This window comes from Lissotriton vulgaris, chromosome 4_1 (assembly GCF_964263255.1).
Source record: "Lissotriton vulgaris chromosome 4_1, aLisVul1.2, whole genome shotgun sequence".
NCBI lineage: Eukaryota > Metazoa > Chordata > Amphibia > Caudata > Salamandridae > Lissotriton > Lissotriton vulgaris.
The window spans coordinates 240,981,105-241,006,675 of record NC_141691.1 but is presented as its reverse complement, the minus strand read 5'-3'; the positions used below and the strand labels follow the sequence as shown (position 1 = coordinate 241,006,675).

Below are 25,571 nucleotides of genomic sequence, written 5' to 3'. Positions count from 1 at the left end.
CGCTCTCGCAACAGAAGCTATTCTAGTTGGTGACTATAAACACATCATGCGCATGGCAAGGTGTGTGCACGCTGGGAGTCAACAGGAGAGGTGACACAATGCTGCCTCCTTTATGACCCTGTATAGGGGGCGTGTTACAGTATGTGCCGAAGGGATAACATGGCTGTTTACGTGATACAAAGAAGGCACAGAGCAGCCTCAATGAGGAAATCACAGCAGAAGCAAAAGCATTGTACAGAAGCTAAATTGGAGTATATATTCATAGCCACTTATTTTCTTTGGTATCAGTGTGAGCATTTCATAAAAGAGAGCTGTCAGACCCGATTCAGGGAGTGGTAGGGGGCTCGGGGCAAGCAGGGTGCACAGGGCCTCAACTGTGGGAATTAAGGCCGTTATCCTCTGATGTTCTGGCACATTCCTAACCTGGCTCTGCAAACTAGGCCAAGTACAGCCCTGCAGTGTTTGACTCTCAGTGGTAGTGATGGCAAGCAGTCATAGGGTTCTCAGGGAGAGTACACAAGCCCCATGACTCATAATCCACATTTGTTCAACCCAATGCCTCACTTTCAAGCACAAAAGTACTTTACCACACATTAGAACTAAAAACTGCACACACTATTCTGGCAGGATTCAATTTAGTGTCCTGGGTGCTGGGTCTGGCTGTGCCTGTTCCTGCTACCATCTCTTCCCAGATTCTATCCTTCTTGTCCAGGTGGTTTCCCTCAGGAAAAAACTAGATAGTGTGATTCAGGCTCAGGTGCAGATTACCCCTTTTGTGAGCATGCAGTCCGTCACAGTTCAAAATATGGTGCTTTTGGCACTCAGGTGGCTGATTAACTTTGTAAATGTGCAGTCCTTCTCCTGCTTCTGAGAGGGTGCGCGAGCCATGACTTTTGGCACTCCTCTTCCCGGAATCATGTGCGCCAGACCTGTGTTCAACAACGTTGTGGCACAAACAGACAATTATCATGGCAGCTGGGCAGCTGTGGGAGAAGTATGCAAAACATCACCAACTGGATGAAGGACAATGGTTTCAAGCTCAACACGAACAAGATAGAAGTCCTCATCTTTGGGAACAACACCTCGCCATGGAATGAGACATGGTGGCCTGCTGAACTCAGCTTATCCCCCCCCCCAAAGACAATGCCTGCAACCTCAGCATCATGTTGGACAGTAAGCTATCTATCATCCGCCTGCTTTCACACCCTACGCATGCTCTGCAAGATCTTCAGGTTACTCCCAGTCAACACCAGAAGGTCCTCGTCACCAGCAGGCTGGACTCTGGGAACTCACTCTCTGTACGAATCTCTGCACGCATCCTAAAAAGACTACAGACAATTCAAAACGGCAAGACTCATCCTCGAACTCCCCAGATGGAACCATATCACACCCCACTCCAAGAGCTACACAGGCTCCGGATACAGAAAAGATTCCAGTTCAAGATGTTGGCCCACGCATACAAAGCCCTGACCAACAAAGGACCAGTATACATCAACAACAGCATCATCTTCCACCAACCGACTAGGTATCTACGATCCACCTCCCTCTTCCTCACAGACACTCCCCGGATCCGCTGAGACTGCTCTTTCTCACACATGGCCGCCAAAGCTTGGAACAAGCTTCACCTACACCTGAGGTCGGCTTCATGACTCAGGCAGTTCAGGAAAGGACTCAATACCTGGTTGTTCAAAGTCAGCAATTCCAGCTCCCTGAGAACCTCTTGGGTGATTTGCAGTGATTTATAAATCTCTGATTGATTGACTGATTGATTAATTGATTGAGCCTGCAATTTTGGTGGGCTCATTAACTCTCTGAACAGGCAGTCTGGCTTCCAGGCACAACAGGTCAGATGTACAGGGCCCGATTCACAGAACTAACTTAAGACAAAATCCTAAACTTACTACCATTTTGGTATTCACAGAAGGCACTTACTCATTTTGGTATTCACAGAAGGCACTTACTCATTTCGGTATTCACAGAAGTTAGGAGTCCTAACTTTAGGACTCCTAAATGCCTTCTGTGAATACCGAAAGTCTTAAAATTAGGGTTTTTCGAAAGTTAGTAGTAGTAAAGTTAGGACTCCTAAATGCCTTCTGTGAATACCGAAGGTCTTAAAATTAGGATTTTTCTCAACTTTACTACTACTAAACCGAGAAAAATCCTAATTTTAAGACTTCTGGTATTCACAGAAGGCATTTAGGAGTCCTAAAGTTAGGAGTCCTAACTTTACTACTACTAAATTGAGAAAAATCCTAATTTTAAGACTTTCGGTGCCTAGGCCACGTGGCACGACCTGCCCGGCGGAGATGATGGTGAGACCCCCCGGACCCTCCCGCGCAGTGATCGGAGTTGCTTTAAGCTGCGGACGGAAGCACTATGTGAGAAAGTGAATTATTAGTTGGGATCGATGATAGTCCACCACAAGTAATGATGTCACTATTCTTGTTAGGTCCAGTTATTTATACCTGAGTTTAACCACTGGTAGAGCTGGCAAAGAACAGACAGGCCTAACTTAAGAACATTTCTAAACCATCTAGAAGTACAAAAACAGTTAAAAAGTCAAAAACACAACACAATAACTATTGATAAAAGAGAGTAATTCAATGAATGAAATGGCACCAAAAGTATGAAAATCCAATACGGGGAACAATAGAAAAGCATAAAACTGCAACTGCAGTAATCTGGTTGTGCTTTACCAGGAGCAAAAAAACGCGATTTAAGACTGACCACAAAGGAGGGCAGGTTGGATACTGAAACCAGGTTCAACTCCGTCAGAAGTTTTACCCTCTGACCTAGTCTCTGAAATGGGAGTAAAAAATCCTCAGCATAGCAAGGAAGCAGGCTGTGCCAAAGAAGAGCTTCATGAGGCCAGATAACCATCTGCAAAGGACGCAGTGTAGTTGTCGACTTTTGGCAGGATAGCTCATATCAGGAGAAATTCTAAGTACACTCTCAAGGAAGGTCCATCACTGACCGGATACTTTTGGTGCCTTTGCCTGGTGAAGATTTCTCCCTTTGGACTTAGTCGCATTTTTGGAGCTTGGTTTTCTCAGTGGGGCAAGGCTGAAAGCTGTAGCTGAACATGGTGAGCAGGGTATCTGCGACATCCTACTGTAACAGATTTGCTGCCGTGTAAATCTCAGAGCAAGAACAACTTGAATCTTTGGCCCAGAGGCAACAAACCTTCTTCGGATTGATTGGTAGGTTTGTTGCTCTCCTCCGGAGGTCTTTGAAACCAAAAGATTTTAAGTACCAGGTTTCTCAAGATGTTAGAGTTGTACACTTTAATATGGCCATGGGTCTCATACCTCAGGAACAGTACTTGGGATCAAGAATCACCCAAGCAGAAGCCACCAGCAGGGCCCAAGGCAGTTTTAATTGGGACTGGTCAGCTAGAAAAGGGCTTCTAGCAGCTTGTTGTATCCTTTTAGATTAACAAGAGATCATCCAACTGACCCTTGGAGTCCACTTCTTTGTCCTGGACACAAGTGAGGTCCGGTCAAAACTTTCAGATCTCCTCACAGGTCTCAATAGCAGCTTCAGTCCTCCTTCAGTCTTCCACAGGTCCATTAGTTTTCTGAAGAGGGTGCCACATGTATGAATGAAACGAATGCAACATTATTTGTAAAGCACGTGGTTACCAGGAGGCATCCCAGCACTGCGAACATTATCAGCCATGGCAGCAGCAAAGTTATTCGGAGAAGAGCCCTGTTTTTTTTAGGAAAAAGCCAGGTTTTAAGCATCGGAATGTCATGTAATTGGGTTCCTTTCTTAATTGAAGCGGGAGAGAGTTCCAAAGCTTGACGGCGTTGTATAAAAAAAGGCAGCTGCCGCTCCTAGCCTTCTTAATTCTGGGGACAAGAGCCAGATGACGGTCGTTTGAGCATAGTTGCCTGTTTGCATGGTAGGCATGGACCTGAAGAATAGATAATAGCTGGTCCATTCCCTCCAATCAGCCTGTGAGCAACACACAGGGCATTGAATTGGACTCTTTCATGCATTGGGAGCCAAAGGAGAGCCCTTAAAGCCGGCTTTGCAAATTGGCGGCTCAGAATGCCCATGAGTGTCCTGGCAGCACAATTTTGCATTGCTTGAATCTTATCCAGGACCGAGCAAGGGGCGCCTCAATACAGGGCGTTTCCGTAATCCAGGTGAGATAGAATAAGCGCTTGGACTACACGCTTTCTTGCTTGAGCGGGTAGCAAAGGGAGTACTTTACGCAACATTCTTAGTATGCCAAAGCAAGATGCGACAACCCTTCTAGCTTGGGATGTAAAGCACAGCTGAGAGTCCAGCCAGAAACCGAGACTCTTTATTTCCGGTTTAGGGGCAGGGGCGGGCCCATGCCTGCTGGCCATGAGAGAGCTACCTCAGAAGGGGAGGAATTACCAAGGAGCATGAGCTCGGTTTTGTCTCCATTGGGTTTTAAATGGGAATGCTGCATCCATCTTGTCCCCTCTTCGAGGCAAGGGCCAAGACAGGTGGGAGCTCTCTCTTTATGGTTCAAGGCGACCACCAATTGGGTGTTGTCCGCATAAGTGACAATATGTACCCCAAAGGGGAGGACGATATCCGCAAGAGAGGTCATGTAAATATTAAAAACAGTAGGGCTCAATGACGAGCCCTGGGGCACCCCACAATTGAGGGGCCGGGGGCTTGACATGGACTCACCTTCAAACACTTGAAAATATCTGTCCTCCAGGAAGGATCGCAGCCAGTGTAGAACGACTCCATAAAAGCCCATGTTTTGGAGGCGTTGGACTAACATAAGGTGGTTCACAGTGTCAAAGGCCGCGCTAAGATTCAAGAGTAGCACGGCCAGAGAACCTCTTGCATCCAGAATCCTTCCGAAGTCTTCCACGACTGCCAATAGGGCAGTTTCAGTCCCTTGGCCTGGTCGAAATGCAGTATGGGATGCAGGCAGAAGGTAGCCTGCTTCCAAATGTCCGGAATGTATCTGGTTGACGTGCTTTTCTGCCATTTTACTAACCCCGGGAAGTAACGAAATGGGTCGGTAATTACTGAGGCAGTCAGGGTCTAAACTCGGTTTTTTTAGTAATGCTTTTACTCGCACCTTTTTCAAGGTGGCGGGAACCACTCCAGATGAATGCGAGGCATTGATGTGGTCCATTATTATACGGCCGACTGAGTCAGCCAGCTAGTTTCAAAACATTAACGGGGGCAGGGTCTCTAGGAGATTCACTTTTAATCAATGCAAAGATAGCTTCAAATGCTTCTTTGTCCAATGGAGGGAACACATTTATTGAATGTTCTCTGTTACCGACATTAGATTCCTCCGTCAGGGAGGTAGAAGAAGGGTCGGAGAAGGAACAACAAATAGTTTGAATTTTGTTATAAAAATTGTCAGCAAGTTTGTCTCTGAGGGGTCAGAGGCTTTCAGGAGTTTTTTCAACAATGCTAAAAGTCTCCCACTGAGAATTAACTGCACCAGCTATTTTTTCACCAAAGTATTGAGCTTGGGCTTTTTTATTTTAACTTTGTATGATTTTATATTATCCCTGTCCTGCTTGTTCCTGGAGGGAGAAAAATCTTTCCTCCAGCTACTCTCAGCTCTTTTACACGATTGCTTCAGCTGGCGAAGATTAGGCATGAACCAGGCTGATCTATTTGGCCCTGTCTTTATCTGAATATTCTTCTTCGGCAGAACCTGGTCTAAGGACCCCTCAATCCAGCTATTGAGTTGATTATTAGCTAATGTAGGTTCACCATCAGTAGAAGGGTTGGTGTTTTCCAATACCGTGACCCATTCTTCTAATATGAGCTTAGGCCAACTGCAAGCGTTTTTCCTAGTTGGTCGAGCAGATGAAATAGCAAACTTGGGGGACCAATGGAGAGAGATCAGATAATGATCTGACTAAGGGATGGGGATGGGTTTCAAACATCGTAACTCTTGTACTTTAGAGAACACCGGGTTGAGAAGGTGCCCTTTAGAATGTGTTCCATAAGACATTTTCTGAGTAGGTTGGAGAGCTGCGAGATCGGTGGTAAGTTTTAAAGCGGCCGTTGATGCAGAGTCATCAAAATGAATGTTTAGTTCGCCTAAGATAGTAAAATTAGAGGAGGTACTTGCCAGCTTAGTAATAGTTTCTGACAGGGAGTTATGGAACTGGCCCAAGGGTCCAAGAGGCCCTGGTAGTAGCCTGTGGGTGGAGATGACTACTGGCCCCAAGGGTAACCATACGCACTTATGCAGCAGTTCCTGTGTACCCTACTGCATACAATCCCACACTACCCTCTCTTTATAAATCCAACATGGCAGAAACGTCCTTCCACTGTGCAGAACTCCTGTACCCACCCAGAGGTGAGGCCAGGGAAATGTGTAACCCACCTCTGTGGTCACTCAAAACCAGTTCTTGGGATAGTTCTTCTCCCATTTGCATTGGTGCCTGACAGACTAGAGGGGCAAAGGAGAAGCAGGCCCATTGTTAGCTAAATCTACGTTTCACAGAGAAGGCCTGTTTTATGATAATTGAGGGGGTGATTTTGATGGCGGACTGACTTAAGTCCATCCGCCATCATCCCAGGAATCGGGACCGCCCGCCCAATATTGCAGCGGTCTCCGCACATGTGATTATAATGCGACCGCCACTATGGCGGTCGTATCATGCATGTTTACCATTGCTATGGGTGCTGCTGGCTGCAGCTTCCGCTGCAATGGCAAAAATGCCTGTTGTGCACAATTCCCATGCCCCTACACAAGAGGGGCCTGCAAAGTGCCCCCAAAGGACATCTCCTCCAGTCTTAGAATTGGCGGTTGAACCAGCATTGACAGGCTAGCTTGAAGCAGCATCCTAATGTGGCAGGCGGTGCCTGCTTGGCACCGCTATCATTCTAGGTATGCTAGAATACCTGCTGGCCGGTTCGACAGGCAATTGTAACGATTGTCTGTGTCGGATCCATGGCGGATGGGCTTTCCGTCCACCAGCACACCACCCGCTATCCTTATCTGGCAGGTGGAGAATGGCCGCATGATGGCGGTGAACCCGCCACTGGCAGGCTGCAGATGGCGGGTTCACTGCCATCATAATAACCCCTGCGTTCCTGGGCACAGCCCAGATGGTGTTCCTGTCAGAGGAACAGAACACCACCCCACACTGAAGGCCTTTGTCTCAGGTCTGGGAGCGAGTACCCACCTCATCAGAGGAGCAATTCAGCTCCTGGGTGACAGGGAAATATATTGTACAAATTCGACTTTACCAGTGAATTGGGCATGTAATAAATATCTTAAAAAGGCCAAAAATGTATATTGTGGCTGTTTCCTAAGCGAAAATAATGTTATTTAATTTAAATGTTATATCCCAATGCTTTTCTATGGAATAGCTAACTCAGCTACAGTGACAATAGTCTTTAGGGCCTTGTCACTGTCAGGACTTTTTTTACATTAAACTTTCACATGTCCAACATTTAATTACCATGCATCCTGCCTTATTGGACATTAAGGCCTACTCAGGGTTGATTTATTAATATTTAAAAGAAGGGTGTAGGCCTGTCAAAACTGATTATTTTAGAACTTTCATTTTGCAGTTTTATAACTGCACTGACAGGCTACAGCACTGGGCCTGTATTCATGTTTAGCACTGCCATGCTATTGGGGGCATCATGAGAGCTGCATTACACTACTGACATTTAGCTTACAGGGCCTAGCTACACTTTTTACCATATAATAGAGATGTATAGCTAAGTTAAATATGCAAATTAGGAGTATAGCCAATTTCAAAATACCTTAGAGGTCGGAGCATATACACTGGGCACTGGACAGCAGTGGCTCAGTATGCAGCAACAAGTGGGGGTGACCATGCACGAAGTGGCATTTTCCTTGAGTATAGAATTGAAACTTTACACTTGTGGGTCAGTAGGCATCCTCTCTAGTGACGCAGACAAAAAGATCTGATAATGGATTCACAAAATATAATACGCTGACACCACTGCTCTATGCACTAAACACATCACAGAAGGTGTTCCACAATGAGGACATGCTCGATCTTTCTATCCAGGACACTGGGCAAGTAGAGGGCCTCATTCATGTCAGGGTTCAGGCCTGGATCTCTGTGCACACTCTAGGTAACTGTAAGGCTAGGACCAAAAATAAAAACCAGAATATAGATACACACAGTCTGGTAATCTGGACAGTGGATTGAAAACACAACTGTATACCACGCAGTGGCATTCCTGTCCCAACAACAACATTTAACCCCTCCCATGCTCATGACGACCTCAGCTCGTCATGAGGCACAGTGGAGCTGTGCTCATGACGAGCTGAGCTCATCATAACCGCCGCTGCCGACCCACGCGTGGCTAATTCCCCGCCTGTGCGGGCGTTCTATTGGAGTCGGTGGAGTCATGAGGAGTCCAGCTCGTCATGAGCACAGCTCCACTGTGCAGCATGATGAGCTGGACTCGTCATGAATAGCGCGGCGCCGCTTGCGGCCCCTTCCCCCCGCACAGCGGTGGAGTTAGCCCCGCGTGGAAGGGGTTAACTAAAGAAACGAGCATGAAAACATAATAATTAAACAAACAAATGTCAACAGGTTTAACTGCTTTGTAAGTTCTTCCCTTCCAAAGAGAAATAATATGTGATTTCAAAATGATGGCTAGGTATAAGAAAGCCTCTCCAATGCTGAGTGGACCCTTCAAAGTATGTGTCACTGCTGAGCTCCAGAGAGGAAGCAAAGCATTGTAGAGAGAGCATTTTTATACCAGCCGAGGAATATCAAATATGTGGTGCAGTACAGAAAGACATTGGGCATGTAGAATCTGCTTGAAACTATAGTTCAGAAACCTGGATTGTAATGAAGAGGGGATAGGACATATATTTGAGAAAGCACAATGTATATTTGTCTTTTATTGTGCAGTACGCCCTGGGCGGCACAGGTTTTAGGGGCAGCAGCCACCCCAGTCCCCCCCTAACCTTTGGCTATTGTGGGGCGGAAAGGACAGGAATCGCCAGCACCTCACCACCTTCTTACATGTGGCCGTGGGTGACAAACTTTGGGGCCACCATGGGCGGCAAAAGGTCTTGTAACGCCACTGTTTTTAGCAATTAAATATAACTACATAGCATCACTCATATTTACTCTTTTTAATGTGGTACAATGTATTACCCAGAATCGAATACTGGCCCCAACAGTGCTGGGATGCCTGGCTTCACCTTGGGGTGCCCAGGATTGGACATTTTACAGGGAAAAGCCAGGAAGGGTTCCACAGCGGTATGCGTTACAGCGCCAGGACACCCCAGTTGGGGTATTAGTGCGCTTTACAAGTACAAATTACATTTACATTTACAATACCAAGAAGAGGAAGTCTGGTATTCAACATCCAAACCGGTAACTTAGCCAGTAGACCAAATGAACGACAAATGCCTCCATTTTGATTTCCTTAAGAAGAGGTCAAGGTTGCTGCTTCTGAAATTCACCAGAGACACTGTCATATGATGCAGTAGTCTTAGAGGACTCTGCCCCTTGTGGTCTGTTGTAAGTGTGCATTCTCACAAGGTAAAATAATCAGTGCAGACCTGGCCGGGAGGGGTTGTGAAAGTTGAATATATTCATGAATGTAGTGAAAGACTACTACGTTTTGGAGTGATAGTGCATCCTTAGTGTGAGTGCTTGCAGGGAATGAGAATGTCAGGCTGTGTGTGAAAGAGGCCACAGTCTTGATGTGAGCAGTCACTGTATTGAAGCAAAGTCGAAACAATGTAACATGCAAGGCACATTGGTTTCTGTGAAGAGTCCCTTCTTCACCATTGGTAACTTAGATCAAGAAGCAAGGCCAATCTTCGAGAAAATGCACAGGGAAAAGAAAGAAACATCAAAGAAATAAAGAACTCAAAACTTTCAAACCAAGTTAGTTACAAATACGAACTGTATGGTGTAGCATCAATTTTCCTGCCAAAAAGCTAACCACAGGGAAAAATCCAGTAGAAGGAACCGAAGTTGTGCTTTTTTTTATAAAGGCTAGTTTGATTTTGCCTTCTCCTTTAGTGGAGGGTTTCTAAGGAATTCAATTTTTTCTAAACTTCTGGCAACAGTGATACCTTGGGAAAAGCCCTTAAATCTTGCAGAACAGCTATACAGACTAAAACCCACTATTTTCATGGGGTCTTCACAACTCTTCTAGATCCACAAGAAATGTCTACTGAATGTCTTGACCTCGGGCTACAGTTCCCTCTGTTTCAAACCAGTCTGCACATGCTATCATAAGGAGTGAGGTTCCACAGAGACACACACGTTTCACTTGCAGGACCATGCCCCCCTTTAGGCCAGTAGGTAATCAGGAGATAGGGTTGCTTATTCTGGGTCAAATAAAGATGCAAGTAGAATTAGCAGCTGAGTCGGATATACTGCTCAACAACTGCAGGAAAGAGTTCCTCAGTGCTGCAGGCAACATCTCTCTTCCCTTCAAATTCAGTTAGGGTCTCTATCAAGTGGGTCAAGCAGGGCAGTTTTAAAGGGTAAACCATTCTGTAATTGGAGACGACACTTTGCCCATCCTAAAAAAAAATCCTGGCCTTCCAGATCAGAGTTTGCAATAAAGTAATGACTCTTTGTGACATTAAAATGATAAGAGAGTTCCGCCATAAGTTAATAAAAATCCCTACTAGCTTCTATTGCTGCAGATGACAAAGATTCATATATATGATATATATATATATAAAACAGGTGCCTTTTATGAGGTGTACAGTGGAGATAGTCATGTGCTGAGCATTAGCAGCGGTCTTTGACAATCACAGAGGAATCTGAATGAAAACTGCAGGGAAGCCAGTCAGAAGGGAATTTTGAACCAGAAATGGAGTAATGCCAGTAAATAATACTGTGTTCGACAGGTCCATGAATGATGTGGCCAACTGATGCTTGTAGTGAATTTGTCCACTATCTAATCATATGCAGTTGCATGGCTGTAAGCCCAGTCACAGGCTTTGAGATAATGCTACTTAAAACTCATTGTAAGTTACAAAAAATCTAGAAAGTATGCTGACATCTAGAGAGTGCACTACATTGAATGCCTTAAGGTATGTGAAAGTTGTCACCAATGGCTATTGCAGTGTCCTCACTAAGAGGAATATGACAAATGCATAGGAAACATAGAATTTTAGGGACAGTAGGACATACAATAAACTCACACATCACAATCATGCAAAGGTCTAGCTCGGTGGGTACATATTTACGTTTATGTTTAAGAATCAGACTGTTTGTTCTGGATGTATGACATCACAACGCATCCTTTTACCACGCATGCTTTTACATCACAACTTTCACAACGCATGCCTTTACAACGCATAGTGTTGAGGGGTGCTGGATAGTGAATAGTTTAATTTACTACTCCAACTCCAGTCCCCGTGGATAGTAGGGAAGGTGTTGGATAGTAAATTAAATCTATTCCCTATCCTAGAGCGCCCCCAGCGCAATGCGTTGTAACGGTTTGAGTTGTAAAAGTTGCGATGTAAAAGCACTGCGTGGTAAAAGTTGTGTTGTAAAGGATGTTTCCCGTTTGTTCTCCCGTCTTTCACAAACCAGTGGGCAAATAGTTAAGCTCCAGAACAAATACCCATCATGCATGTTTTAGCTTCGGTGGCTCTTGATACACCAATTCAGTTGCTCAAAAACGAATTTCACCTCTCATCCTTTTTCTGCACAATTTGAAACGAAGCACTTAATGTAAACCAAACGATCGTACTAAATGTTCTAGAAAATTAAACCTGGGCTAGAGTAGTGAAAATAGAAGGCAATGGAAGGAATCACATGATGTCTCATGATTTTGAATATAATTTCTGCTCTAGGTATCCCAAAAGATAAGAATCACATGACAACGAGTAGTGTCTCTTGATTCTTCATGTAAAAAGTATAGAACATCTACTGCTTCTCTACAATAATGATAATGTGCAGCATGTAAAGTAGAAAACACAAATATCCTGTATTCGTGATATGATTTAAAAAGAAACCCTCATGGTTTACACACTCAATATTTTATTTTTTAGTGCAAGCCTCATTATTTCCTTAAAGAGACTGGATATACTGAAGATGAGGCGCATGTGATGTTATTCTATGTCATGTCATGTTATGTAATGTTAGGAAATTGGGTTACATTTGGGGGCTGAAACTCTACTCAAAAAGCAACTACAATCTCTATCAGGGTGAAACACAAGCAAACCTCAAATTAATCTGAGTTTAAAGTTCATACAACTTGGCACAAAAGCAGTCCTTGCATTGCGCTGCACAGGCAGGCATTGAAGGTCCGTTGACAGGGAGCTATGATGCAAGGTCCGGCGTTGAGATACATTGCACACCAGTGGGTTGATGAGCCATCATTGAGGGGGTGCATCGCACAGCAACGGGTTGATGAGCCGTCAACGGGGAGATGTGATGTCATGTCCAGAGCTGGCATCAAGAAAACTGCTGGGGCTTGTGAAGACTTTTGATGAGATGCATCGGCGTTGGGCGAGCTGGATCAGAGTCGATAGTTGCGTCAATTTGGGGAGAGATGTGTCGACCCGTGCGAGAAAGAGAGAGGTGGAGTGTAGCTGTCTGGAAGGTTGGTCGTAGAGGTATGCTGGTCTGGTTTTTTGTGGGCTTTGTGTGGATGACCAGCTTGAATTGTCAATTTCTGGATGGCTAGCCAGTGGAGTTCAGTGAGGTAAGAGTTGATATGAGTTGATGTGACATCAGGATGAGTCTGGTGGCAGTGTTTTGGATGGTCTGAAATCTTTGCATGAGCTGGTTGGAGATGTCGAAGTAGAGTGTGTTGCCGTAGTTGAATCTACTGGTTATGAAGGCCTGGGTGACCATGCATCTTTTATGTGTGGGGAGCCATTTGAAAATCTTGCAAAGCATTCTGCGAATAAGGCAGTAGGATACAATTTACAACATTGAACTATTTGTTCATCATTAGTTTGTCATCAAGAATGATGCAGAGGTTTTGGGCATGTTCTGTGGGAGTGAGCTCGGGACCTAATTTGGGTGGCCACCAGTAGGAGTCCCAAGGGGAGCTCTTGTTCCCAAAACTCAGGATCTCCGTTTTGTCCATGTCGAGTTTAAGACAGTTCTCTTGCATCCAATTGGGCACATTGGACATGCAAGCGGTGAAATTGGTCATGGTGGTGCCTGTTCATGTCAGTGAGGGAGATGATTCGCTGAGTGTCGGCGTAGGAGATAGTGTTGATACCATAAGCTCATATGATACAGGCATTGGATGCCATGTACTCGTTGAACAGGATTGGGCTGAGGGAGGAGCCCTGGGAGACTCCGCAAACAAGCTTGTGTTCAGAGGTGTAAGTAGAGAGTCTGACTGGTTCAGTCTTATTGGGGAAGAAGAAGGCAGTCCAACTCAGGACAGGCCTTTAAATCCCTGAGTCCTGGAGTATAGCGATGAGGGTGCTATGGGAAACAGTGTTGAAGACTGCTGAGAGGTCGAGCAGGATGAGAGTGGCAGTTTCCCCTCTGTCCTTAATGGACGAATGTCATCTGTTGCTTCCAGAAGATTGGGCGGTTTCTTTGCTTTGGTTGCTGCAGAACCCTGATTGGGTATAGTCCAGGAGGTGGTGCCATTGTAGATAGGTGGAGAGCTACCTGTTGACCTCTTTCTCCTGGACTTTGGCTGGCAAAGGAAGGAGCAAGCTGGGTCTATATTTGCTGAGTTCTTTCGGGGTAGCCAAGGGTTTCTACAGGAGGGCATATTATCAGCTATCCGGGAAGGGTCTGCTAAGGATGGAAGAGTTGATGGTGGTAAAGTTCACGCTGATCAGTGTTCTTCCCAGGTTGCACATATGATGAGGGCAGGGATCTATGGGGGACCCTGAATGGATGGTCTGCATAACTCTGGCAGTGTGTTCGGGGGTGTTCGGGCTCCAGATCATTAGAAGGTGGGTGCTCCTTGTGGTGGTGGGAGTTTGCATGATGATGTCTTCTAGGGTGGGTTGGGGTGCAAAGTTGGTGTAGATCTTCAGTATTTTGTTGTGGCAAAAGTAGGAAAGGACGTTGCAGAAGTCCTGTGGGAGGGTGATGGTGCTGGTGTCTGCTGTTGGATTTGTGAATTCTCTGACGATGTTGAACATTTCTTTGCTGGAGTTGGAACAGGATTCTAGTCTGAGAACAAGAGCAGCTTTCCTAGCTTCTGTGATCTAGGTCTTATGCCTTGTGAGTGCTGAGTTGCACGCATCTCTTGAGGTGTTGTCTCGGCTGGTTCTCTGTTTTCTTTATAGTTTTTTGCAATAGTGCTTGAAAAAAAAAAAAAAAAAAAAGTCTCTTAGGTCCTACGTGTACCAGCATCCGTTAGTATGAGTTCTTGTATGCCAAGGTGTTGGCACAGTCTGAGATCAAGTTGTAGAAAGTGGATATAACGTTCTGTACATTGCCTGTGAGGATAGGCTGCTTGGATCTGGGGATGTGGGTCCAGTCTACTTCTGTTGTGTCATTCCAGTTGCAGCAGATGTTGATGGGTGGCTTTGATTTGCTAGAGTGGGGTGCATTGATGTAGAAGGGTACGATGGAATGGTCCGATCATGTGAGCGGGGGAAGGGGGCTGTGATGATTAGGTTGAATGTGTGTCCAGCGATGTGAGTCAGGCTTTATACGAGTGTGCTCAGGAAGAAGCTTTGTGATGTGCAAGTATGGTAGGTGACAGCTCCTCCCCCATCAAGTCAGAGATGGCTCATCCTGTCAATACCTACTTGTCTTTGTCTCACTGTCTAGGCACAATACTCATAACACCAACTGCCTGCTACGCGTAGTCATGTGATCCAGGACACAGGCTGCAGGTACCAAATGGTTAGGAAACTGTCAACTTTCTAAAAGTGTCACTTTCACAATTGTGACTTAAAATCCTACTTTACCATCAAAGAGGGTTTTTAGATTACAATTAGTTAGACACCAACTCAACATTTCAACTTGCTCCCAATTAAAAGTTAGCATTTATGAAATCTAATAAGGTAACCCATTGTTGGCATATGGGAGAGGCAGGCCTTGTAATAGTGAAAAACACATTTAATATTTGTTCACAACCAGGACATGAAAAACTTAAAAGTGCATGTCCAACTTTTTAAATACCCTGTACCCTGCCCTCTGGACTGTTTAGGGCCTAACCTAGGAGTGACTTATATGTATTAAAAAGGAAGGGTTAGGCCTGGTGAAAGGTTTATTTTTCCAGGTCGAAATGGCAGTTTAAAACTGTACACATAGGCTGCAATGGCAGCCTGAGACATGTTTAAAAGGTTATTTTATTAAGAGGGTGGCACACTTTGTGCTGCAGGACCGCCAGTAGAATTTATATAACATGTCCTGGGTACATGTAGTACCACTTTACTAGGGACTTACAGGTAAATGAAATGAGCAAATTGTATGTATGTCAATTTTACAATGTTTACAGGAAAGAGAACAAGTTCTTTAGCACTGATTAACAGTGAGTAGCAGTGGTGAAGTGCAGAGATTTCTAAAGCCAGCAAAAATAAAGTCAGGAAATACAGGAGGATAGAAGGCAAAAAGTTGGAGGAAATCCACGCCAAGGATGTCAGGTCCAATGGTTATTTCATGTGTATTTGTAGAATACGCGATCACCTGGGAGGGTGGAATATAAGTGGAACCTGTTCCATGTGTCCTAGACACAGATTGTTTGAGAGTATTGTTCAGGATAACAGCCTTAATTGTTTTTATAGCAGAATGCAATATTATTATTATTGTTATTATTATTGTTAAAAAATAATAATAATAATAATAAAAATATTATTATTATTATTATTGTTATTATTGTTGTTATTATTATTACTATTACACACAGCAGACATATTAATAGTATTGTTGATGTTATTACTGCTGCTCTTGCTGGTTTTAAAGAGATAGTAATGGTTGGAGGCTGGCACTCTTTTTTTAGGGACTGCAAATTGTTATTAATCATCAACTTGTTTTTTTATAGTTTAAGTTAATTTAGAACATTTAATAACGGTTGCATAAAGGCAAAAGAAATAATGAAATAGAATTAACAATTTGAAAATATTAAAATATAAATATACAGTGAATAGTTTGAAACTACCTAAAATTCTGATAATATTGGAAGTAACACACACCATCTGCTGTGAAACAAATGAAATGAAAAATATCAGTACGGGGTAATATAAAGAGGGAGAAAAGAGAGGAGGGAAGAGAAATTAATGAAAATATCCAGACAAACGTGTACAAAGGATAATAATAAACTGTGGACATATTACAAAACTAAAAAACATTATATAATACAATAATAAAAATCTATCGATAAAGGCAGAGAGGTAATATGCATATTAATTCAAGGTGGTTTCTGTACCTCAGCAAGAGTTAAGATATTCTTACTAGCAAGTAAACTAGATTTGGATTAAAAAAAAATGTAATTGGAAGCCATATTTATAGCTAAGGAAATGGAGAGACATAATTAGTATCTAGTCTGCGGTTAAAACACATATCATACAACCAAAATTGGAAAGTAACATTATTTGCATGCTTCGAAAAAACTGCCACTACATTTCTGCTACATAGATTACAAAGCGGCTTTCGATAACGTCAATCGGAATCTTCTGTGGTCTAAACTAAAGAATTGGGGGATCTCAAAACCGCTGCTGGACCTGTTAATAAACCTGCACATGGAGACCTGGATACGAATAAAGGTGGGGGACGGCTCATTGCTGTCCAGGCGCATACCGACAAACAATGGCCTCAAGCAGGGTTGCGTCCTGGCCCCAACATTGTTCAACCTGTTCTTGGGCGACCTGGCGCCAAATCTGATTGACTGCAACTCAAACGCCCCCAAACTAGGAGGGCTTAGTATACCATGCCTCTTATATGCGGACGACATTGTCCTCATAAGCCATACTAAAGTAGGGCTTCAAAGACTCCTGAACATCACTCAGAGCTATTCCGAGGCAAATGATCTAATAGTTAACCTTGAGAAAACTCAATCTATGACCATCAGTAAAAGAAAAAGAAAAACCTTCACGTGGCTCTGGAACAAATCTCGCATTAAAGACACGTCAATATATAAATATCTAGGCGTAAAAATTGCCAACGGCGGCCGATTTATTGCACAAAGGTCTTGCATCAAAGGCAAAGGGATAGCTCTGGCAATTGCTTTAAAAACCTTGAATAACAAGCTATCTGGTCCATCATTAACACCATTGGTACAAGCTATCCGAGCAAAACTTCTGCCAACAATCACTTATGGAAGCGAGGTTTTACGAGGCAGAGATGCAACAATACTTGACAATACAATCACAGCTGCATATAGAATCATCTTTAGTCTTCCTAAATAGACCTCCCCATCACAGATTAGGCTGGAGTTTGGCATTCAACAACAGCTCCTGGGTCGCCAGGGGGCCTACATCTGTGTGTGGGACAAAGTGGGGAAATCTGCACAGGGAACCTTGAACGATCATCTATGGAGGGAAATAGAGCAGACTTCGACCTCGCCTGCAGCCAAATATCTTGCAAAAAGTCTTGTAAACACCGGGCTGGAACAGCTCTGGGCATCCTCCTTAGACCATAAAACCTTCAACAAACTGGTTAAGAAATCTATCAAACACCAGTCGTGGGTACAAGACAAAACAGTTTTTGCAAAAAGAACGCATGCTTGGATGATTTTGAATTCTTACTCGGCAAAAGCTCCTTAGAACTATTTGGGCTTGGGCTATGCAAAAAAGACAAAAATGTGCTTCTTAAAATACAGATTTGGGCTGCTGCCCTGCATCCAGCATTTCCCGCACTGGTTAAAAAAGAAAGCAGGTTTGTCATGCCGGCTATGCGGTCACATAGAAGAAGACATGATTCACTTACTATGCTCTTGCGAGAAATTGCTGGATGAGAGGAAATTCCTTTTAAAACAACACTTTATTCGGCTTGGGATACGTACACGAAGGAGCGCAGTACTAACATGTTTTTCATCTCAGGACCCTCAATTGAGCTGCGGCCTGGTAAAATTTTTAAAGGCTGTGGGGGACAAAATGCCAGGTCCAGAATCTTGAATTGACTTGGTTCCAACTTGTCTTGCAACACAAATCATACTTAATTTCAAATACTGAGAGATAACTGAATGGCTGATATGATTTTAAAATTACTAAGAAAAGAACATAAAGGCTCATACAATGATGGTTTTAAACATATGTGATTTTATATTGTGTTTCAAATTTTATGTTTTGTACTGCATTGCATTGGTTTTAATTAACTGTGCAAATAAAATTACTTACTTACTTACTTACTTACTTGCATGCTTCCAATTTGATGTTATTAGACAAAAGGCAACAGCTAATAGTAAGTCACCAATTTATAACCTTGAGCAAATACAGACCAGGCTGGGGTGATAATACCTAAGAAAATATTTGAAAATGAAACAGGGATATTGACTTTAAAAATCTTGTTAATTTGGCATCATCCTGATTTCCATAATCAGTAAACAGCAGAGCATTTGAATACCAAATGCTTGAAATCATCATTTGAGCAATAACAGGTCCAACAAGACAGGTCTAGATCATTAGAAAAATGTTTCAAGTTCATTGAGGTAAATAGTAAATGGTGATAGATGAAATAAAGAGTCTGGGACACTCCTGAGACCTTGGGGAGGCGAAGCGACGGTTCTGCGACACACAGAAGACGAGTTGTGTCAAATCAGGTCTGTATGGGGAGTGATGTGTCGATTCTTCATGACTGCAGGTGATGCGTTGGAAGAACTTGCCATACAGGTACGATGCGGGATGCGTCAGCGATTGTGTCGAGCAGTGCTGCGTCAGTTCTCTTCAACTGCGATCCCTCAATGCATTGATTCTTTCAGTGGTGACAGGGGCTGTGGCGGTTTCCGCAGCGGCGTGGCGATGTGTGGAAATTCTTCTTGCGCTGTGGAGATGCATCTGGAAAACAGCCGCAAGAAGAGAGATGCATCGATTTCTGCACAGGCACCTCTTGGCAGGCTGGAACTCAGAGCAGCAGAGTTTTGGGGAGCTGCGGGTGAAGTCCTTGTGTCCGTGACACTTCGGAACAGGAGGCCAGCACACTTCAGGCCCTTGGAGATCTCCTTAAAGCAGGGGTCACAACACACAGCAAAGTCCTTCTCCTTTCCTTGGCAGAAACAGCAACTGCAGGCCAACCCCAGACACACAGCAAGGGCAGTACTTCTCCTCAGTCTCTCCTTCTCTTCTCCTTGGCAAAGGTTCCTCTTGAATTCCAGGAATTATCTAAAGTCTGGGGTTGTGGGTCTGATACTTATACCCCAAAATGTCTTTGTTCTCTTTGAGCAAGGGGCTCTGAGCCCAGTTCAAACCAGTTCTGGGGGACACTCTGCAAGTGCACAGCAACATCCATTGTCAGTGTGAGACACACCACAGAGGGGCGGAGCCATCATTGTGGAAGGCAGGCACAGCCGTATTCAGGTACAGGTGCTACTCCTCCTACCACTCCAAAGGCAGATCAGGATTATTCACCCTAGTGCTGACTCGTCCAGACTCCTGGAGCCACTGCACATCCCCAGTCCCTGTCACTCCAAAGGCAGACAGTCAATCCACAAACAGGCAGAGGCACACAGGATAGTTGAACAAGAAAATAGCCACTTTCAAAAAGTGGTATTTTCAAACACACAATTTGAACACCACCTTTACTAAAAGAAGTGTTATTAAATCCTGAGTTCAGGGATACCAAACTCCATTTTTCCATCGTATTCCTATGGGAAGATATGCTTGTAAAATGTTGCAAAGCATTCCCCGTTCTGTCCTATGGGGCAAGATAGCCTTTCAATAGTGAAAAACTAAATTGGCAGTATTTCACTATCAGGATATGTTACACACTCCAGTACATGTCCTACCTTTCACAAACACTGCAAGGGGGGGTACCTTGGGCCTACCATAGGGGTGCCCTATATGTAAGAAAAGGGAAGGTTATGGCCTGGCAAGTGGGTGTACTTACCAAGTCCACATGGCAATTAACAAAATGTGTACAGGCACTGCGGTGGCAGGCCTGAGACATCTTTGCAGGGCTACTCATGTAGGTGGCACAATCAGTGCTGAGGCCGGCTAGTAACATTTGATTTACCAGCCCTGGCACACTCAATGCACTTTACTAGGGACCTACTGGTAAAACAGATATGCCAATCCGGGGGAACCAATCACAATATCAATTTACACAGGGAGCACTTTCACTTTGAAACTGATCAGCAGTGACAAAGTGCCCAAAGCATCTAAGCCAGCAAAACAAAATCCAGCACAGCATCAAAGACACAGGCGGTAGAGGCAAAAAGTCAGAGAAAACCACGCCAAGGTTGCCAGGTCTAACACATGTATAACATTTATTGAATTCATTTAAAATAGCTTTATTTGCAAGAAGGACATCAGCATTGCTGTTAATCAAAGATTCATTTTTCATGCAATCTTTCTTGACTTTTAAATAATTGGCAAGCGATTTTTCGATCTTATTTTGGCCTTCATAATATCTTGCATTGCTTTTTAACAAATATGTAGAAGCAACATTAATAAATAAGCGATTAAAATTGTATTTACTGTGTATTAGTTCTTGTAAAGAAACCACCTTCTTTGAGTTGTAATATGTAAACTCAAGTGTTTTAATTTAGCAATAAAGTGGCTTGATTGGGCTTACAAAAGTTTCTTTTTACGTGAAAAGAAGAGTCATTTGTGTTATTAGAAACAAACAATTCTTGAGAAGATTCTTCAAATTGAGAGACGAATTTAGTGTCTAATAATGAGGAATCATTAAAAAAGCCATCTACCTGAGTGTGGTGAGAACGGTATATCTAAATCTGTGTATAATGGGGCATGATCCGAGATAAAGATAGATCCTATATCAGAATGGGAAGTGTGTTGAAATATTTGTTTACTAAAAAAAGATAATCTATACAAGACTGATAGTCATGAGTTGATGAATAAAAGGTGTATTCACAAAATCCGGGTGACATAATCTCCAAACTTCTATTAGAGAATCACTTTCTAGAGCAGATTTGAAATGTGTGTGCATTTTTGTGTGGACACATTTAACTTTAGAGCCTCTTTCATATATGGGATCCATAACCTGATTACAGCCACCCCCATAATCATCATCATAGTGATGTAATTTGTTAGAAATAGTTGTCCAAAATATGTTAGCAACAGAAACTGGTCCATAAACATTGAAATTGTAACCGGAATATTAATATTAAGCAACTTAACTATAACCCATCTGCCTTCTGAGTCATGTTTTTGGCTTATGACTGAGATTTGTAGATTCTCATGACAAAGGATTAGTACACCATTCTTTTTTTCCCATAGCAGGTGAAACCCACTCATAGCCAACCCAATATTTTGTCAATTTATTAGCTTCTAATTCTGAAAGATGTGACTTTTGAAGTAGTGCAACATCTGTTTTGAGCTTAGTTAAGTGCGAAAAGACCTCTGTCACTTAATAGGGTTACTTAAACCCTTAATATTCCATAAAGTAAATAGGAATGTAAAACTAAAGTGAAAGCATGAACAATATGTATGTCTACAATAACAAACAATAAAACTGAAGAATTTAAATATATGAATAAGCAATGAATAAAGTAGTAAAACTGATAGGAATTGGACTGATGAAGGAAGAGAAAAAGAATCAGATGGGGACATGAAAAAGGTAAAAGGAAAGTAGGGTAAGGAGTCAAAATAGATCAAAGAGAAGAAAGTGACAAAAAAGAGAAAATCTTGGACCAAGTCTGAGTGCCCTTTGAATGTTAAAATGAATAGAGGAAGGCATGGCTAGAAGATTTGGAAGAAAGGATTAAAAGTATGCAATTGGATCATAGAATTCAGTACCTTCTGTGAGACTGTAAATCCGGAGATAGTTCCTTTGGTTGTGACTCACATGGTCCTCAGTATATTTTTTAAGTGTTGACTTCTCTGGTTCAAGATGTGCAATACGTGAATGTGTAGCCTGTAGGCCTCCTATTTCCATTTCCTATATTCTCTCTCCTTCTCTATCTTCCCCTCTCTATCTAATTACTCATCTGTCCTCTTCTCCATTACTTGATCTCTTAATTACTCTTTCCTCTTACTCTCGTAAGATTCAAATGCCTATCCTATGTTAGTAAATTGCCCTATGTGAACCTGTTTTCTTGATGTTTAACCTATCTTGTAAAGCGCTCTGATATTCTTGGGTCCAGTAGCGCTATATAAAACCTTTTAAAGAAATAAACAAATAAATAAATACATAAATAAATATTCATTTATCTGTTCCATAAAGGGGTTTAAACCACACATTTCTTCAAATATCACTTCCATAGATATAGGAGTTGATGTAACTGGAGAGGGGGGATCTGTTTTAGGGCTTATATTAGATTCCAGTGGTGTTTTACCAAGTGCAAAGGTCTTTGAAATCCTTACAGGGGTAGTATCTGATTTCTGAGTGATATTATCATTCACATCTTGTAGAGCACCATCTCAATCTAAGAGCAAAAATGTAGCTTATGGACCAATAAACTTAAGTTTTCTTGTTTTTCCCATATACGATATAACACTGTCTGTTAACGGAGTATTAAAATGAGAGACACACGTAAAAAAAGGCCTCACAGAAAGACAAGCACAGTTTCTCATATTCAAGAAAAAAGTCCCTGGGGTCAGCCAAAGAGACCAAGAAGACGAGGGGACAAATTCAATATTTTCCATGTTGTAGACCCTCTTTTTTATTAGGGGCACACACAAAATGCCTCATAAAATGGCAGGTACCTCCTTCAATGGTGCAGAGATAAATCCCCAGGGCTAGCCACAGATAAAAACATGAAGAGGCGGCGGGGAAGAGGCAGTCCAAGTGGCTCACCAGCATCTCCGGAGGAGCAGCTTGCTGGTTTCCACCTATGGTGTCCATCCCATGCGTGTCAATCTTTGAGGAAACTTCCCGCTCATCCCAGAGCTCAACATGACACCGCCATCTTGTACGGCACCGAAACCATGCCCCTTATCATCAATTTGTTTTTAATCATCAGACTTTAACCCCGAAAAGTTAGAAAAAGGCAGTAAAGGGGAAAGAAAGAAGTTGATAGAAAGAAAGAGGAAGATGTGGACGGGAGAAAGCACGGATGATAAACTACTTGCAAGGATAACATAAAGGTGCAGGGTACGTATATTGGAGGATAAAAGGGCTGGAGGTGGAATTAAGACTAAAAAGCCTAATTATTCTGCAATGCTGACATTCAGCAGTGGCGTCGGAGGGCTTCTATGAAAGATTTGTGCCAGGCACTTATATTTTTAACAGAACAGGCACTAGGGGCCAGATGTAGGTGGCCATTTACCGACCGGTAACGGCCGATTTCGGCCGTTACCGACCGGTAAATGGTCATTCCTGATGTAGGAGCCTTGTTTTACCGATTCGGTAAATTTACAGAATCGGTAAATTTACCAAATCGGTAAAATACCGAATCGGTATTTTTACCGATTCGGTAACTTTGAGATGTAGGTGGGACTATTGGGTGGTAAAATACCGAATACATCTGTGCAATGTGACACACAGACATGCCCTAAGGGCATGTCTGTGTGCCACATGGCACACAAGTCCGGAATTGGGGTGCCAGAGGGTGTCAAAGTGACACCCCCTGCACCCTTGCAACAATTGGAATTTACCGAATCGGAAAATACTGATTCGGTATTCCACATTGATTCCTATGGGCTTCAAGGCCCATAGGAATCAATGGGGGATACCGATTCGGTATTTACAGAATCGGTAAATACCAAATCTTACCGATTCGGTATTTACCGATTCTGAATTACCGCCATTTCCTCCCCTCTAATTTACCACTTCTTAAATACCGAATCGGTATGATTCGGTATTTAAGAAGTGGTAAATTAGAATTACCTACATCGGGCCTTAGGTGTGGAGACTATTTAGAAAATAGTGGGATTAGTAATTTTAGATGTTGGAAACGGATGTGGGCAATGATGATGCAAAGTGAAATCAAACACACTAGAAGGCAAATAGGCAAAACGTATTCTAGAGGAAGTTTTGCAATATGTGATTTGTTGAAACAATGCCTAATAGGATTTTGGATCTAAATATATGTGGATTAAAGATTTTCTACACGACATAGAAGCAGATATGCACAAGTTCATAAGGTGCAGCTTTGTTATTGTAATTGCACCTAAATATGTGTGGTCAAGCTTGATGACTTCAAAGATGCACATTAAATTGGACAGTGCCTCGCCTTTTATTGTAAACACGTGGCATCTACTAGAGTAGGCACTGTTGCTGATGTTTGGCATTATTCCAATTCCAATTTACTCTTGCTGTGCCAGGTATTTTGACTCTGTAAAATAGACAGACCAACTTATGACTATTCCCCTGGTCCCACTGCGAATAAATTGTACAGGTGAATACAAATTGACTAAGGATATTATTTGATGTTTAACCCTTTTTTGAAGACTTTTTGGGGGATTCCTTTGCTCCTCCTCTTGGTCCTGCAGCTTGATTGATGTTTTTCCTGTATCCATTTGGGGAAATAGTAACTACATCACCTAAAAGTTGGGGTACAGATAATGCACACCCGAGGACGTACAGAATGTTTCATGGACTCTACGGGAGGGGTTATGGTGACAGTATCCCTGTGATAGAGTTCTTTGGTACTATCCAAAGGTAGGCCAAATGTGCCCATGCAGTGAAAGTGACACAGTATTGAGGGCCATGATGTTGATGCCCAAACATGTGCATCCTTCTTATGCAGAGATATCCGCAGTGCGGATCGTGCCACAGAGTCAGTGTCTCTGCAAGGACTGGGGCACATCCTTCACCCGCTCTCTGAAGTGCAGGTGCACCCACAATCCATAGGTTTTCAGGGCCACCTTCAAGATTTCAAGCAACTTGACAGTACACACTCCCATTCACATTAGCTACCAGATGCCCTGGGCACATCTTTGCAATTCCATTGCATCCAATGCAGGTGAACCCAGGTGCAAACCAGTACTGTGCACCTATTTGCCATTCCCCACCCGGGTCTTTACAGTTTTGAGACAATACTTTAAGAACATATTTGTCTTTGGTTGACACGCTCTAAAGAATTTATTCAATAATAATGATAACGTTTTGGTTCCATTGTAATGTATGTTCACAGTTTTATTTCTATTAATACAATGTGGCAGTTAATGTTATTATTATTATTATTATTATTATTATTATTATTATTATTATTATTATTATTATTATTGTTATCATCATTATTATTATTTGAATTAAGTATCAGATTGTGTAGGGAAATTAGGGAACACACTCTAGTAAAATACCCTGGTATGTTATTGTTGTATGTGTTAATTCTGCTTGTGTTGTGATACTATTAATTGAAGTATTATTGTCATTGTTGATTTCATAGCAGCAGTATTATACTAAGACATTTGTCGGGCTCTAATTCCGAGATTTATTCATACATATATTAGTACAGCTAATTATAGTAGCAGTAGTATTGTTGTTATTGTTCTTATTATGATTAGTCCTAAAGTTCCAGGAACAATAAATGCAGCTAGATGCTAATGCTAGCTGTGAACATCCCCTCCACTAATGATAGAAAGAGTGCACACAGGGTTAGGACGGGCTTAGCACAGACTCCTCTCTTGGCGC

The 25,571-nt window shown here is 42.8% G+C and overlaps 1 protein-coding gene across 2 annotated transcripts in view; it reads left to right on the top strand.

Annotated features, from left to right (window-relative positions):
• LOC147718624 (neuronal PAS domain-containing protein 2-like) overlaps positions 1 to 25,571 on the top strand; it is a 552,138-nt gene that overhangs the window by 353,310 nt on the left and 173,257 nt on the right. The gene's annotated exons all lie outside the window — the stretch shown is intronic.